The 13,438-nt window shown below is 42.1% G+C and overlaps 1 protein-coding gene and 1 long non-coding RNA gene across 7 annotated transcripts in view; one reads left to right on the top strand and one right to left on the bottom strand.

Annotated features, from left to right (window-relative positions):
- Positions 1-1,624, bottom strand: part of TECTA (tectorin alpha) — a 156,070-nt gene extending 154,446 nt beyond the window's left edge. The window contains exon 1 of one of the 2 annotated variants that reach the window (XM_038535875.1): positions 1,495-1,624. The gene's annotated coding sequence lies outside the window, so the exon portion shown is untranslated. The remainder of the gene's footprint in view (positions 1-1,494) is intronic. The other variant, XM_038535877.1, reaches the window with a different exon arrangement.
- A 150-nt stretch (positions 1,625-1,774) lies between these two features.
- The window catches only part of LOC106558791, a 29,227-nt gene continuing 17,563 nt past the window's right edge, over positions 1,775-13,438 (top strand). The window contains exons 1-3 of one of the 5 annotated variants that reach the window (XR_005359145.1): positions 1,775-2,014; positions 2,166-2,334; positions 2,451-2,586. This is a non-coding gene — a long non-coding RNA (uncharacterized LOC106558791). The remainder of the gene's footprint in view (positions 2,015-2,165; positions 2,335-2,450; positions 2,587-13,438) is intronic. The other 4 variants (XR_005359144.1, XR_005359148.1, XR_005359147.1 and 1 more) reach the window with 4 other exon arrangements.

The following is a 13,438-nucleotide window of genomic DNA, read 5'->3' on the forward strand; positions in this document are numbered from 1 at the left end:
GTGGTCATCCTGGCCCTCTAGAAGCATACGGGACCACACTAACCGAAGCCAAAGAAAACGTGTCTCGGAGACTGCGCGCTCTTCAGAGTGTAACCTGCGACCCACAAACCATTTGGTGGATTTCAAATCAGCGTTTTTAGTGAGAGGGAATGGAACAGGGCACAAATTATCAGACGGCATCACATGTAACAAGGGTGAATAGTGCTGCTCTGTGAAACTTTCCATTCATATATATGTTATGTACTAGACCGTAATGTAAAAAGTATTTCTTAATACGGGGGCAGGGTTAAAAAAAAAAAAAAAAAAGTCTGAAAGCTCTTAACCTTAGAGATGTAGTCTCTAATATAATACCTATATACCTATAATACCCCCTAATAATACCTGTGTAATTGTTACATCTAAAAAAAAATTCTATTTTAAAATTCATATTCTAAATGCGTCAGGACCCCAAGGCTGAGTGTTTTCCTTAGTCCTCAGCACCTACATACAATCTCTTTGCTCAAGGTGGCCTCCTGGAAACCAGTCTGAGAGCTCCAGGCGGCATAAGGAGAAAGGGGACGAGTCCCAGCTAGGCCTGGGTCGGTGCCTAGAAGGATGGCTGACTCCCCCCCCCACACACACACCCCCAGACAGCAGCCCGGGGCGGTGCCTCCAGGCTCCCGTAACTCAGCAGCCCCCGGGCTGCAGACCCCGCTTCCTCCACGGGCCGCCAACCAACAGTCCGGCTCTTCAACCAACTTCCCTTAACTCCACCCCCCCCACGTCGCCGCCTCCAGAGGAGGGCGTGTGGCCCCTTCTGGCTCCAGCAAACCCCCAGAGCGTCTTCCCGGGGGGCGGGGGGGGGGGGGCTAGGACCCTGGAGTCCCCATCTCCCGCAGGGCATGAAGCTGCACACACAGATCCTTGCGGTGGCTCCCCTCCCAGACCCCAGGCCAGGGTCCCGCCCTGCCCTGCCCTGCCCTGCCCTCCCCTCCGGGGCCCCATCTTACTCCAAGTCCCTCACTTCTCAGCGTCTCCCAACTTGCAGGGCAAAAAGCGATTCTCCCAAAAGCCCGTCCCAGACTCCCGCCCCCTGTCACCGTCCCCTGGAAGGGGCAGGCCTGGCGCCCCAGGAGCGTGGAAGTGCCCGCCGGCTCCGTTCCCCTCCGAGCCTCCCTGGGGACACGTCCTCTGCTTTTGTTTGGGTTCGTCTTCTTCCCCTTGGGATGCAGGGGTTCCGAGACGAAGTTTCCGGTTCGGCAGCAGCCGGGGGCGGCCCATCCCCCACGGCCCTGGGGAGCGCGAGCAGCCTCCGGCCCCGGGCCCAGCCCGCCGCCCGCCCGCCCGCCCGGCCCGGCCGCCCCCGCCCCGCCCCGCCCCGCCCCGAGGGCTTCCCCGCGGCGCCCCCGCCCCGCCCCGCCCCGCCCCCACCCCGCGCCCCGGGCAGGAACGGCCCTCCGCGCCTCGGCTCCGGAGGGGAGCGCCCGGGAGCCGGCGGGCCCGGGCTCCACTCACCCCTCAGCCCGGGAGGCGGGGGAGCTGCTGCGGCGGCTCCTCGGGCGGCGCCTTCCTCCCCCCTCCCGGCTCCGCCTCCGGCCTGCTCCCGGCCGGCCCCGGCCCCGCGCCGCTGCACCGCGTCCCCCGCTCCGGCCGCCGGGGCCCAGTGTCCTGCCTTGACCCGGAAGCAGCTCTCACGGCCCCACAACAACACGTGACCCCGCCGCACGTGTCACGTCCGCTGCGTGCAGGGGAGGGGGGCCCGGGGGAGCGCGGCCGCCGCCGTCGGCCTCGGGTTGCCATGGCGACGGGGCGGGGCACCTGCCCTTGCCCTCGGCCTCGCGGAGGGGCGCCCTCGGCGCCAAGGAGGGGTGAACCGCCCCAGCAGGGTGAGGTAGGGGCGAGCGGCGCGGAGCCTGGGCGGCCGAGAGGCAGCTGCCTTCCACTCGGGGCGTTGGCCCGACCCTCCGCGGGCTCACCTGCCTCTGTCGACCCCGATCAGCTCACCCCCCGCCTCTGCCTGCGGTTTCCTCGCGAGGTGAGCCCCAGGATGCTCTTGCAGGACGATGCGCTCACGCTCTGGCCTGTATCCGCCCCCCCCCTCCCCCCCCGCTCCCCGCAGGGCCTGGGGCGTCCTGAGCTCTCCGCGCCCCGGCACCGACCGAGTAGCACCGGCCTCCCCCTTCCAGGAGCACCTTCTAGGTACTGGGCCCTGTGCGTCGGCTCTTTCTAAGTTTTACAACTTGCAAGAGTGATGAGCATTTGGTAGACTTGAAATCGGAAGCTCACGGAGCTCCAGTGATCTGCCCCCAAGACCACGCAGTTGGTAGAAGGGAACAGGCCGCGATGTGAATCCAGGTTAGTCTGGCCGCAAACTGAAGGCCATGCATGCCCTAGCTCCGTATACGCCGCCGTATGTGACTGCCGGGCTGTGATTGCTTATGCACTCACTTATTTGTCCGTTTCTTTTGCAGGAACATTCATGGACTGGGGATGCTGTTGACTGATCCCTGAAGAGAATTCAGCCTCGTATGGATATGTCAGCTTGAAGGGCTAGGAATTGGAAAGGTCTATGTGCTACGCACATGAGGTGTATGTGTCAGGGAGCTGGTGAGGAATTGTGACACACATGGACGTGTATATATTGGTTCCTAGAGTGACAGAGACAAAGTTCTTTAAGGGGGACCCAATGGCAGCTTATCACCATCACTCCTAGGGAGGGACTGACTTCTCTCATTGTGTTTTGTCTTACCACATCGGAAGAGCTTAGAGAAGTTAGAGGGAGAGCTGGAAAAGCCCCAGAGCTGTGTTAAAAAAAAAAAAAAAAGATTTATTTATTTTAAAAAGAGAGAGTAGGGGGAGGGGCAAAGGGAAAGAAACTCCAGCAAACTCCCCTGCTGAGCACAGAGCCCAAAGCAGGGCTTGGTCCCAAGATCCTGAGATCATGTCCTGAGCCAGAATCAAGAATCAGGTGCTCAACGGACTGAGCCACCCAGGTGCCCCTCCAGAAATGCTGGTGAAAGAAAATGCTTTGAGGATCAAGGGGAGGGTGAGCCAAGCAGTGTGGCTTAGGTTGCTGAGGTGGGGACTTTCCTCCTTCTGCAGAGAACAGAGCAGTACCCTCAAAGTACCCTCAGTGGCAAGGACCAGAAAAGAACAAAGGGACATAAGTGCATAGGAGGGAGAACAAGGTTGATGCTGCATGGATATTTTGTTGATAGACTCCTTGTGAGCTCAGGTGCCATTGGGCGCACACATAGAAATACTGGGGAGGCTAGATATCCTGTGAGCAACTAGAAAAAGACAAGAAATGTGGATTATTAGTGGACAATGTATATAAATACATATATGAGTATCATCTGTAACTGAGTATGATTAGTTATATGTGCCTTTGTTTTTTTTTTTGAGATTTCCTTGAGTCAGTTTGCTTTTATTCCTCTCTCCCGCCTTATAGAACAAACTCCTAAAGACAAGATCAATGTCTCCACCCTTCTGCCTATCTCCATAAGATGGCCAGAATTGTTTCTAAAACTCCTGTCTGATCATATTATTCTCTGGAACTTAAAATCCTTCTGAGACTTTACCCTCAGGGTAAAGCCACAATGATTGACATGTTCCTCAAGGCTTTCCTGGTCTGGAACCCTGCTGAATTTTCCAGTCTCATCTCTTGCCTTTTTATCCTCTTGCTTTATCACTCTCTGTTCAACCTGGTAGCCACTAGGCATGTGTGGCTATTTAAATTTAAATTAATTAAAATTTAGTTAAATTAAAATTGCATTTCCTGAGTTATATGACACTAGCCACATTTCTTGTGCTCAGTAGCCATATGTGACTATCATATTGGACACTGCTGATCCAGAATATTTTTATCATCAAAGTGAGTTCTTTGGGCAGTGACTCTCAAAACCTCATGTATGATATATTCTATGGGAATTCATATTCTTTTGCTTGAAACATTCTTCTTCCCCCCCTACTTGAATCTAAAAATTCTACAGAATTGCTTATTTTATTGTCTCCTTGATAAGTGTGTAAGCCTCAATGAAGGCAGGAGCAAAGTCTATCCTGTTCCCCATTGATTCTCCATTGTCTCTAAAGGATTGTCATGTAGAAGAGAGATGTTGAACTAAAGTGAGAGGCAGTAATAAAAAGGCAAATTTCTGGTCTCATCATTTTTTTTTTTTTTTAGAAATTCTTTATAATTCAATTGTTTTGACCTAGAAACAGCAATTTCATACGGTTTAACTTAATAGTAAGGAAGAACTTTGGAAGAATCAGAGCTGCTTCAGTTGATTCTAATGAGTTCTGTGTCACTGGGATAGGTTAAGCAAAAGCAGACTGTGTTAGAACAACGTGTGAATATTTCCTGGGTTGGTTAGACTGCTTGACCAGTCTGATTCTAAGAATAGACATCAATGTTTCTCCAACTGAGCCTGTAATTCAAGGTTGAGTATGCCATAATGACAATCATAGTTAGCCAAAGTCTACATACCAGGTACTGCTCAAGATATTTCACATAGATTATTTCCTTAATCCTCACAGTGATCATGTGAAGTCCATTTAGTACCATCAGATTTGCCAAGTGAGAGTCAGGTTAAGTAATATACACAGAATATACAGCTAGTAAATGGCAGAGGCTGAATTCACATTTAGGTCAGTGTGACACCAGAATCTGAGTGCATAATAGCCCTATAATTATAGGATAGAGTTCTATCATGAAGTTTCAGTCAAATATTTGCATGTCTTTTAATGTAACACATGTTGGTTTTATAATGAATATATTCCTTGCACTTAGCTAGGTGGTTTGGGGAAAACAAAGATGGATAAGGCATGGTTCCTACAGCGTAGTTGGAAAGATCATGCAAATACTCAAATAGCAATGACATGGAACAATTAATAGTATATTATTTTAAAAAGAGGAGTCATTGGGGCGCCTGGGTGGCTTAGTGGTTGAGCATCTGCCTTTGGCTCAGGTAGCGATCCTGGGGTCCTGAGATCGAGTCCCACACAAGGCTCCCCACAGGGAGCCTGCTTCTCCCTCTGCCTATGTCTCTGCCTCTCTGTGTGTGTCTCTCATGAATAAATAAATAAAATCTTTTTAAAAGGGGCGGGGAGTCTTCTTAGCTGAAAGCATCTCTCAAGTAGGCAATAGGATAAGGACAGAATTATATGAGAATTCAATCACATATATGAGAATTATATGAGAACAACATATGGGATCAAGGAGATCAAGGAGAAGGAAAAACCGACCACTTCACTTGAAAGAATAGTGACTGGTTTGGAAATTAAGAGTCAGCAATATTAGTCCTGCTTTTTCCACTAACCAGCCATGTTATTTGACCTCTTTCTGCCATGGAACTTTATCCAAATAACCTGGACTGAACAATCTACCGTAGTGAATCAACTGAAATCATGTATAAAATATTATGTACATACCTATGTTATACATACATACATACATTTTCAAGAGGAAGTGCCATAGATTCCATCAGATTCACACACACACACACACACACACAAATCACGACTCAAAAAAATGTTAGGCTTCATTGTCACTTTAAATTCTGCAACTCTGAGATTCGGTATTTTATTTTTGTCAACATTATTGACATATCTGTCAGGAAATGGACTGTCACACCAAGCTTATTGACCAAGCAAAGGGCAGAGGTATTTTTATTTTAAACTGGAGAATCATACCTAGAATGATTTAGAAAGCATCCAGATTTCCTCACTGGGCAGAGTATGGTCTTAAAAAACAACTCTTAATTTACTTTTCTGCAATTTACATAAATGGATCAGTCATGTGGAGCTTAATTTTCAAGGAGGCCTTGCATTTATTAAAATCATTTGCAACAAATTGATATAAGCCTCACTAACATACATACAGATTGCTGCACATACAAATGTACACAAATGGACAGTCTAATGAATTATCACAACGCAAAAACTCCTGTAATACCACCTTACCAAGTCAACAGAACATTGCCAGTTTCCCAAAGCCTCCTCCCTAATCACTACAGTCATTATTCTCCGCAAACTAATATTCTGACTTCTAATATTGTGGCTTATTTTCCTGTTTTTAAACTTTATATAAGTGGAATCAAATTAGATGATTTAAATACTTACCACTATGAGAGTCATCCATGTTGTTGCATATAGCTGTAGTTTACTGATTTTTGTTGCTAAATAGTATTTCTTATTGCAATCACTACCATTTATTTATCCATTCCCCTGTTGAAGGGCATTTGGGTTATTTCCAGTTTTTAGTTATTGTGCATAATGCTGCTATAAAATTCTTGCGCCTAACTTTTACTGCACAAACATACATATTTCTGTTGGGAGCATACCCAGGAATAAAATTAATGGCTCTTAGCTTTGGATCAGCACTGTCCTAGAAATAGAGTGCAAGTCAAGTCACCATATGTAATTTAAAATTTTCTAGTAGACACATCAAAAAAGTTTTTAAGAAAGTGAAATTGATATTAAGCATGAATTTTTAAAAAGATGTATTCATTTACTTTTTTATTTTATTTTAAGATTTTATTTATTCATGAGAGACACACAGAAAGAGGCAGAGGCGGGCAGCCCTGGTGGTGCAGTGGTTTGGTGCTGCCTGGAGCCTGGGGTGTGATCCTGGAGACCTAGGATCGAGTCCCACGTCTGGCTCCCTGTGTGGAGCCTTCTTCTCCCTCTGCCTGTGTCTCTGCCTCTCTCTCTCTCTCTCTCTCTCTCTGTGTGTGTGTGTGTGTCTCTATGAATAAATAGATAAAATCTTAAAAAAAAAAAAAAAAGAAAGAAAAAGAAAGAGGCATAGGCAGAGGGAGAAGCAGTCTCCCCTGAAGGACCCTGGGATCATGACCTGAGCCAAAGGCAGACATTCAACTGCTGAGCCCCCTAGGCATCCCTATGAGCAGCAGGGAGGGGCAGAAAGAAAAGGAGAGCATCCCCAAGCTGACTCCCCACTGAGTGCAGAGCTCAGGATGGGGCTCAACCCCATAACCCTGAGATCATGACCTGAGTTGAAATCAAGAGTCCAGTGCTTAACTGGCTGAGCCACCCACGTGCCCCAAGCATGCATTTTATTAACCCAGTGCATCCAAAATACTATCATTTCAACGTGTCATCAGTATGAAAATTATTAATCAGATATTTTACATTCTCTTCTACATGTTAAATCTTCAAAGTTCAATATGTGTTTTACATTTATAGCAATTTAGACTACCCACATTTCAAACATTCAGTAACCAACATTATTGGTCTTTGTATTGGTTTTGTATTGAACACCTACATTGGATGGTGCGGCTTTGGATGATACTACCTGACAGTATTCCAAAGTGGCTGTGCCAATTTACCTTCCTGACGGCAGTTTATGAGAGTTACAGTTGTTCCACATCTTCATCAAAACCTGGTACTAGGAAGTGCACCTAGGTGGCTCAGTGGGTTGTGTCTGCCTTCCTCTCAGGCCATGATCCTGGAGTCCTGGGATAGAGCCTGACTCCCTGGGTTCCCTGCTCAGTGGGGAGCCTGCTCCTATCCTCTCCCTCAGTCCCTCCCTTCTGGTCTTGCACCCACACTCCCTTTTAAATACATATAACATACATACATACATACATACATACATAGAATCTTTTTAAAAAATCAACCTGGTACTATGAGCCTTTTTAATTTTAGGCATCTGATGGTTCTCTAATAGTATCTTATTTTGGATTAATTTGCATTTCCTTAATGACAAGGGGATTGAGTCTCTTTTCATATGTTTATTGACAAATTGATATTCTCTTCATGAAGGTCCTTTTTCCTACTGAGTTGTTGGTTTGTCGTTTGTTTTTTTTTTAATTGGTCTCTAGATTAATTGAAAGACATTCTCTCTTTTTTTATTCTCTGCAAAATTTTATATAATATTGGCATTATTAACTCCTTAGCTGATTGTTCTCCAACAAAGCCATTTGACCTACAGTTTTCTATATGGGAAGTGTTAAATTATAGATTCATTTTCTTTCTTCTTTTTTTTAAAGATTTATTTATTTATTTATTCATGATAGAGATTGAGAGAGAGAGAGAGAGAGAGAGAGAGGCAGAGACACAGGAGGAGGGAGAAGCAGACTCCATGAAGGGAGCCCGACGCAGGACTCAATCCCGGGACTCCAGGATCGCACCCTGGGCCAAAGGCAGGCGCTAAACCGCTGAGCCACTCAGGGATCCCCTCTTTCATTTTTTAAAAAATATTTTATTTATTTATTCATGAGATATACAGAGAGAGAAGCAGAGACATAGGTAGAGGGAGAAGCAGGCTCCTCGTGAGGAGCCTGATGCAGGACTCAATCCCAGAACCCCGGGATCACTACCTGAGCCGAAGGGAGATGCTCAACCACTGAGCCACCAAGGTGTCCCAATTTTATTTCTTAAACATGGCATTATTCAAGTTTTCCTATTTCTTCTTGTATTAGTTTTAGTAAATTGTATTTTTCTAGGAATTTGCCCACCCTACATAAATTTTCAAATGTGTTAGTATGAAGTTGTTTATAACATCCTATTATCTTTATCAGAGCTGCAGGGTGTACAGTGACATCTCCTTTTTATTTTAGATACTGGTTACTTATGCCATCTTTTTCCTTTATTAGTCTCTCAAATTTTGTTGGTCTTCTGAAGGAATCCACAATCAATTTTGTCAAATCTCTCCATTCTATTTTTTTCTTGTTTTATTATTTTCTACTTTTATCCATATTGCTTCCTTCCTTCTGCTCTTATTGGATATAATTTACTATCCTTTTTCTAGCTTTCTTCTTTTCTAAAAATATACATTTAGAACTACATGTTTGCTTCTAAATACAGCTTTAGTTGTGTGTCATAGTTCTGATATGTACCACTTTCATTATCATTGAGGTTTTAAATATTTCCTAATTTCTCTGGCCTGTTGGCAGTGTGGGCTGTCTTAATTGATTTTGGAGTATTGAACCAGCCCTGCCTACCTGGGATAAACCCATAGTGGTCATGGTGTGTAATTCTTTTTATACATTGTTGGATTCAATTTATAAATTTTTTTGAGGATTTTTACATCTATGTTCATGAGAGAGATTGACCTGTAATTTGCTCCTCATGTAATAATCTCATAGTTTAGTTTTGGTATTTGGGTAATCATGGCCTCATGGAGTTAGGAACTACTCCTGCTTCTATCTTCTGGAAGAGATTGTAGAGAATTTATATAATTTACTCCTTAAATGTTTGGTGGAATTAACTAGTGAATCCTGGCCTGGTGTTTTCTGTTTTGAAAGATTATTGATTATCGAGTCAGTACCTTTTTTAGATGTAGTACTATTGAGATTGTCTATTTCTTCTTACCTGAGTTTTGGCAAATTGCGTCTCACTGAATTGGTCTATTTCATCTGTGTCACCACATTTCTGGGCATAAGGTTGTTCATTGCATTCTTTTATTTTCCTCCTCAGGCCATGGGGTCTATAGAGATGTCCTAACTTTTACTTCTGGTCATTGTCATTTGTTTTCCCTTTCCTTTCTGTTTAGATAGCCTGGCTAAGGGCTTATCAGTTTTATTGATCTTTTCAAAGAAACAGCTTTTTATCTTATTGATTTTCTCTATTCCCTGTTTTCTCTATTCCCTGTTTTCAATTTCATTGATTTCTGTTTAAATGTTGTTGTTGTTGTTTTCTTTTGCTTAGTTTGGATTTGATTTGCACTTCCTTTTCTAGTTTCCTAATGTGGAAGCTTAGATTTCTGATTTTACATCATACTCCTTTGTCCAAATACAGGCATTCAATGCTATAAATTTTCCACTAAGCGTTGCTTTACTGCATCCTGCAAGGTTTGGTAAGTTGTATTTTTATTTTCACTTAATTCATATTTTACTTGTTTTAGTCTCTTCAAGCTGCTATAACAAAAATACCATGCACTGAGTGGCCTAAACCACAAGCATTTATTTTTCATGGCTCTGGAGGCTGAGAAGTCAGAGATCAAGGCGCTAGCAGATTGGTGTCTGTTGAGGACCCATTTCCTGGCTTTTGATAGCTTCCTTTCCTGTATCCTCACTGACAGAGAGCAAGCTCTAGTCTCTTCCTCTTCTTATAAGTACACTAATCCTATCATCTGGTCCCTATCCTCATTTAAATTTTACCTCTCAAACCTTCCAAAGCTCCATCTAATACCACTCTATTGGGGGTTTAGGATTTCAACACATGAATTTTGGTAAGACACAAATATGAAGTCTATAACCCTTGTGATTTCTTCTTTGACCTGTGTGTTATTTGGAAGTATATTTCTTAGCTTCTAAATGTATGGAGATTTTTAAGGGATCTTGAAATAAATTTCTAGCTAAATTAAACTATGATCAGAGAACACATGTATATAATTTCAAACTTTTGGAAATTATTGAGCTTTGTTTCATGGCTATGCATATGATAAACAATACATATGAGACAATTTCTCTGAGTGCTTGAAATTATGTATACAGCAGTAGTTTTGAGTTCAATGTGGTATATAAGCAACTAGATCAGGTTTGTTAATTGGTTGTTCAAACTTCCTATATTCTTACTGACTTTTTGTTAGCAATTGATTTTGTAGTAATTGTTACAAGCAGATTCATTGCTTGTTTCATTAGATGCCAACAGAGGTATGTTAAAATTTCTGACTATGACTATGGATATAAATTTGCTTTTTTTCCCTTGTAGTTCTGAAAATTCTTGATCTGTGTTTTTTGATACTATGTTATAAGATAAATGCCAATTTCAGATTATATTCTCTTGCTGGTAAGTTAAACTTTCTCACTGTGAAATATCCCACTTATCTCCAGTAGCACTTATTACCTTAAAGACTATTTTGTCCAGACCTTTTTTTTGTTGAAAGGTGTTTGATTACTGATTCCATCCCTTTACTAGTTAGAAGCCTATTCAGATTTTATATTTCTTCAATCTTTAGCCTTGCTAGGCTATATGTTTCTATGAATTATCCATTCATCCAAGCTATCCATTGTATTGCATGAGTTTCTCATACTCTTTTATAATTCTTATTTATGTAAAATCAATATAAATGTCCCTGCTTTCATTTCTGATGTAAGTTATTTGAGTCTTCACTCATTTTTTTCTTAGTCAACCTAGCGAAAAAGGTTTGTCAAGTTTGTTAATCTATTCCAAGAAACAACTCTTGGTTTCACTTGATTTTCTTTATTATTTTTCTATATTCTATTTTACTTATCTTTGCTCTAATCTTTATCATTTCTTTCCACTTAATAGATTCAGATTTAGTTTGTTCTTTTTTTTCTCTAGTTCCCTAAGATATAAAGTTAGGTTGTTAGTTTGAAATCTTTTTTTTTTTTTTTAATGGAAGTATTTACAGCTATACATTTCCCTCTTGGCATCACTTTCACTACTTTCCATTTTTGACATGTTGTGTTTTTATTTTATTTATCTCAACATATTTTCTAATTTCTCTTGTGATTTCTTTCCTGACCCATTTGATTTGTTTGAGTGCATTGTTTAATTTCTATATATTTGTAAATCTTCCTGTTTTCTTCCTGCCATTGGCTTCATTTCATTCCATTATGACAAGAAGACAGACTTTGTATATTTCGATCTTCTAAAATTTATTAAAAATTGTTTTGTAACCTAACAGATGATCCATCCTGGAGGATGTTTCACGTGTACTTGAGAAAAATGTTTATTTTGATACTGTTGGGTGGAGTATTCCTCTAATATCTGTTAGGTCCAGTTGGTTCACAGTGTTCTCTGTTTCTGCAGGGAAATGAGTGTTTATGTCTCCCTCAGATTTATGATGTTGAAGTCCTAATCCCAATGTGATGCTATTAGGAGGTGGAGCCTTTGGGAGGTGATGAAGTCATGAGGTTGGAGTCCTTATGAATGGTATTCATACCCTTACAAAAGAGACCCCAGAGAACTCCTTTTCTCTTTCTACCATGTAAGACACAGTGAGAAGATAGCCATTTATGAGTGAGGAAGTGGGCTTTCAACAGACATGGTATCTGTCAGTACCTTATCTTGGGCTTTCAGCCTTTACAACTGTGAGAAATAAATGTCTATTGCTTATGAGCCATCCAGTCTATGGCATTCTGTTACAGCAGCCCAAATGGATCAAGACACTTTCCTTAGTGCTCTCCTGTTTGTCCAGTCTTGAAACTGGGATACTGAGGTCTCCTAGTATTAATGAAGAGATGTCTATTTCTCCCTTCAGTTCTCTCAATATTTGCCTCATGTATTTTGGAGCTCCATTGTCTTGTGCATATAGGTTTATAATTGTTATAGCTTCTTGATGAATTGACCCTTTGATCAATATACAATGTTCTTCTTTGTAACAGCTTTTGACTTCAAGTCTACTTTGTCTGATATTAGTAGAGCCACCCCTGATCTCTTCTTGATACTTGCTCAGAGTATCTTTTTTCATCCTTTTACCTTCAACCTAAGTGTGTCTAGATATAAAGGGAATCTCTCTAGAGACTGTCATTGGATTATTTTTTTTTATAATTCTGCCAATGTATGTCTTTTTCTTGGGGTATTTAATCCAATTACATTTAAAGTACTTACTGATAAGGGGGTACCTGGGTAGCTCAGTCTGTTGAGCATCTAACTCTGGATTTCGGCTCAGGTCATGATCTTAGGATCCTTAGATCAAGCCCCATGTTGTCGGCTCTGGGCTCAGCAGGGAGTCTGCTTGAGTTTCTCTCCCTTTGCCCCTTCTGCTTGTGCTCTCTCTGTCTCTCTAAAATAATTAAATACATCTTTTTACAAAGAGAACTTACTGATTAGGAGGACTTAATTTTACCATTATGTTGTTTTCTATAGGCCTTATAGAATTTTTGTTCCTTATTTCCTCCATTACTGCCTTCTTTGGTGTTTAGTTGATTTTTTTTGTAGTGACATGTTTTGATTCCCTCATGTCCTTTTGTGTATATTCTATAGATATTTTCTTTGTGGTCGCCATGGGGCTTACATATAATATCCTAAATTAATCTCTTTTAAGTTGATACCCACTTAACTTCATTTGCATACAGACTATTTCTTTATAGCTTTCCCCTCATTTTATCTTTAGATGTCATTTGTGACATCTGAATATACTATGTTCTAATTAACAAAGGTTTATAATTATTTCACAGATTTGTCGTTTATTATTTTTAAAAGATTTTTATTTATTTGAGAGAAAGAGAGAGGAAGCACAAGTGGGGGGAAGGGCAGAGGGAGAGAATCTTCAAGCGAGCCTGATGCAGGGTTGGATCTTACAACTCATGAGATCATGACTTGAGCCAACACCAAGAGTCAGATGTTCAACCAACTAAGCCAACTTAGGTGTCCTTCATGCATTTGTCTTTTAAATCTTATAGAAAATGAAAAGTGAAGTTACAAACCAAGATAACAATAATAGTAACTTTCATATTTGCCCATGAATTTATATACTCATACGGTTTCAAGTTACCGTAGAGCATCCTTTCATTTCCTACCAAGGAAC

The sequence above is a fragment of the Canis lupus genome, chromosome 5 (assembly GCF_011100685.1).
Source record: "Canis lupus familiaris isolate Mischka breed German Shepherd chromosome 5, alternate assembly UU_Cfam_GSD_1.0, whole genome shotgun sequence".
In the NCBI taxonomy this organism is placed as follows: domain Eukaryota; kingdom Metazoa; phylum Chordata; class Mammalia; order Carnivora; family Canidae; genus Canis; species Canis lupus.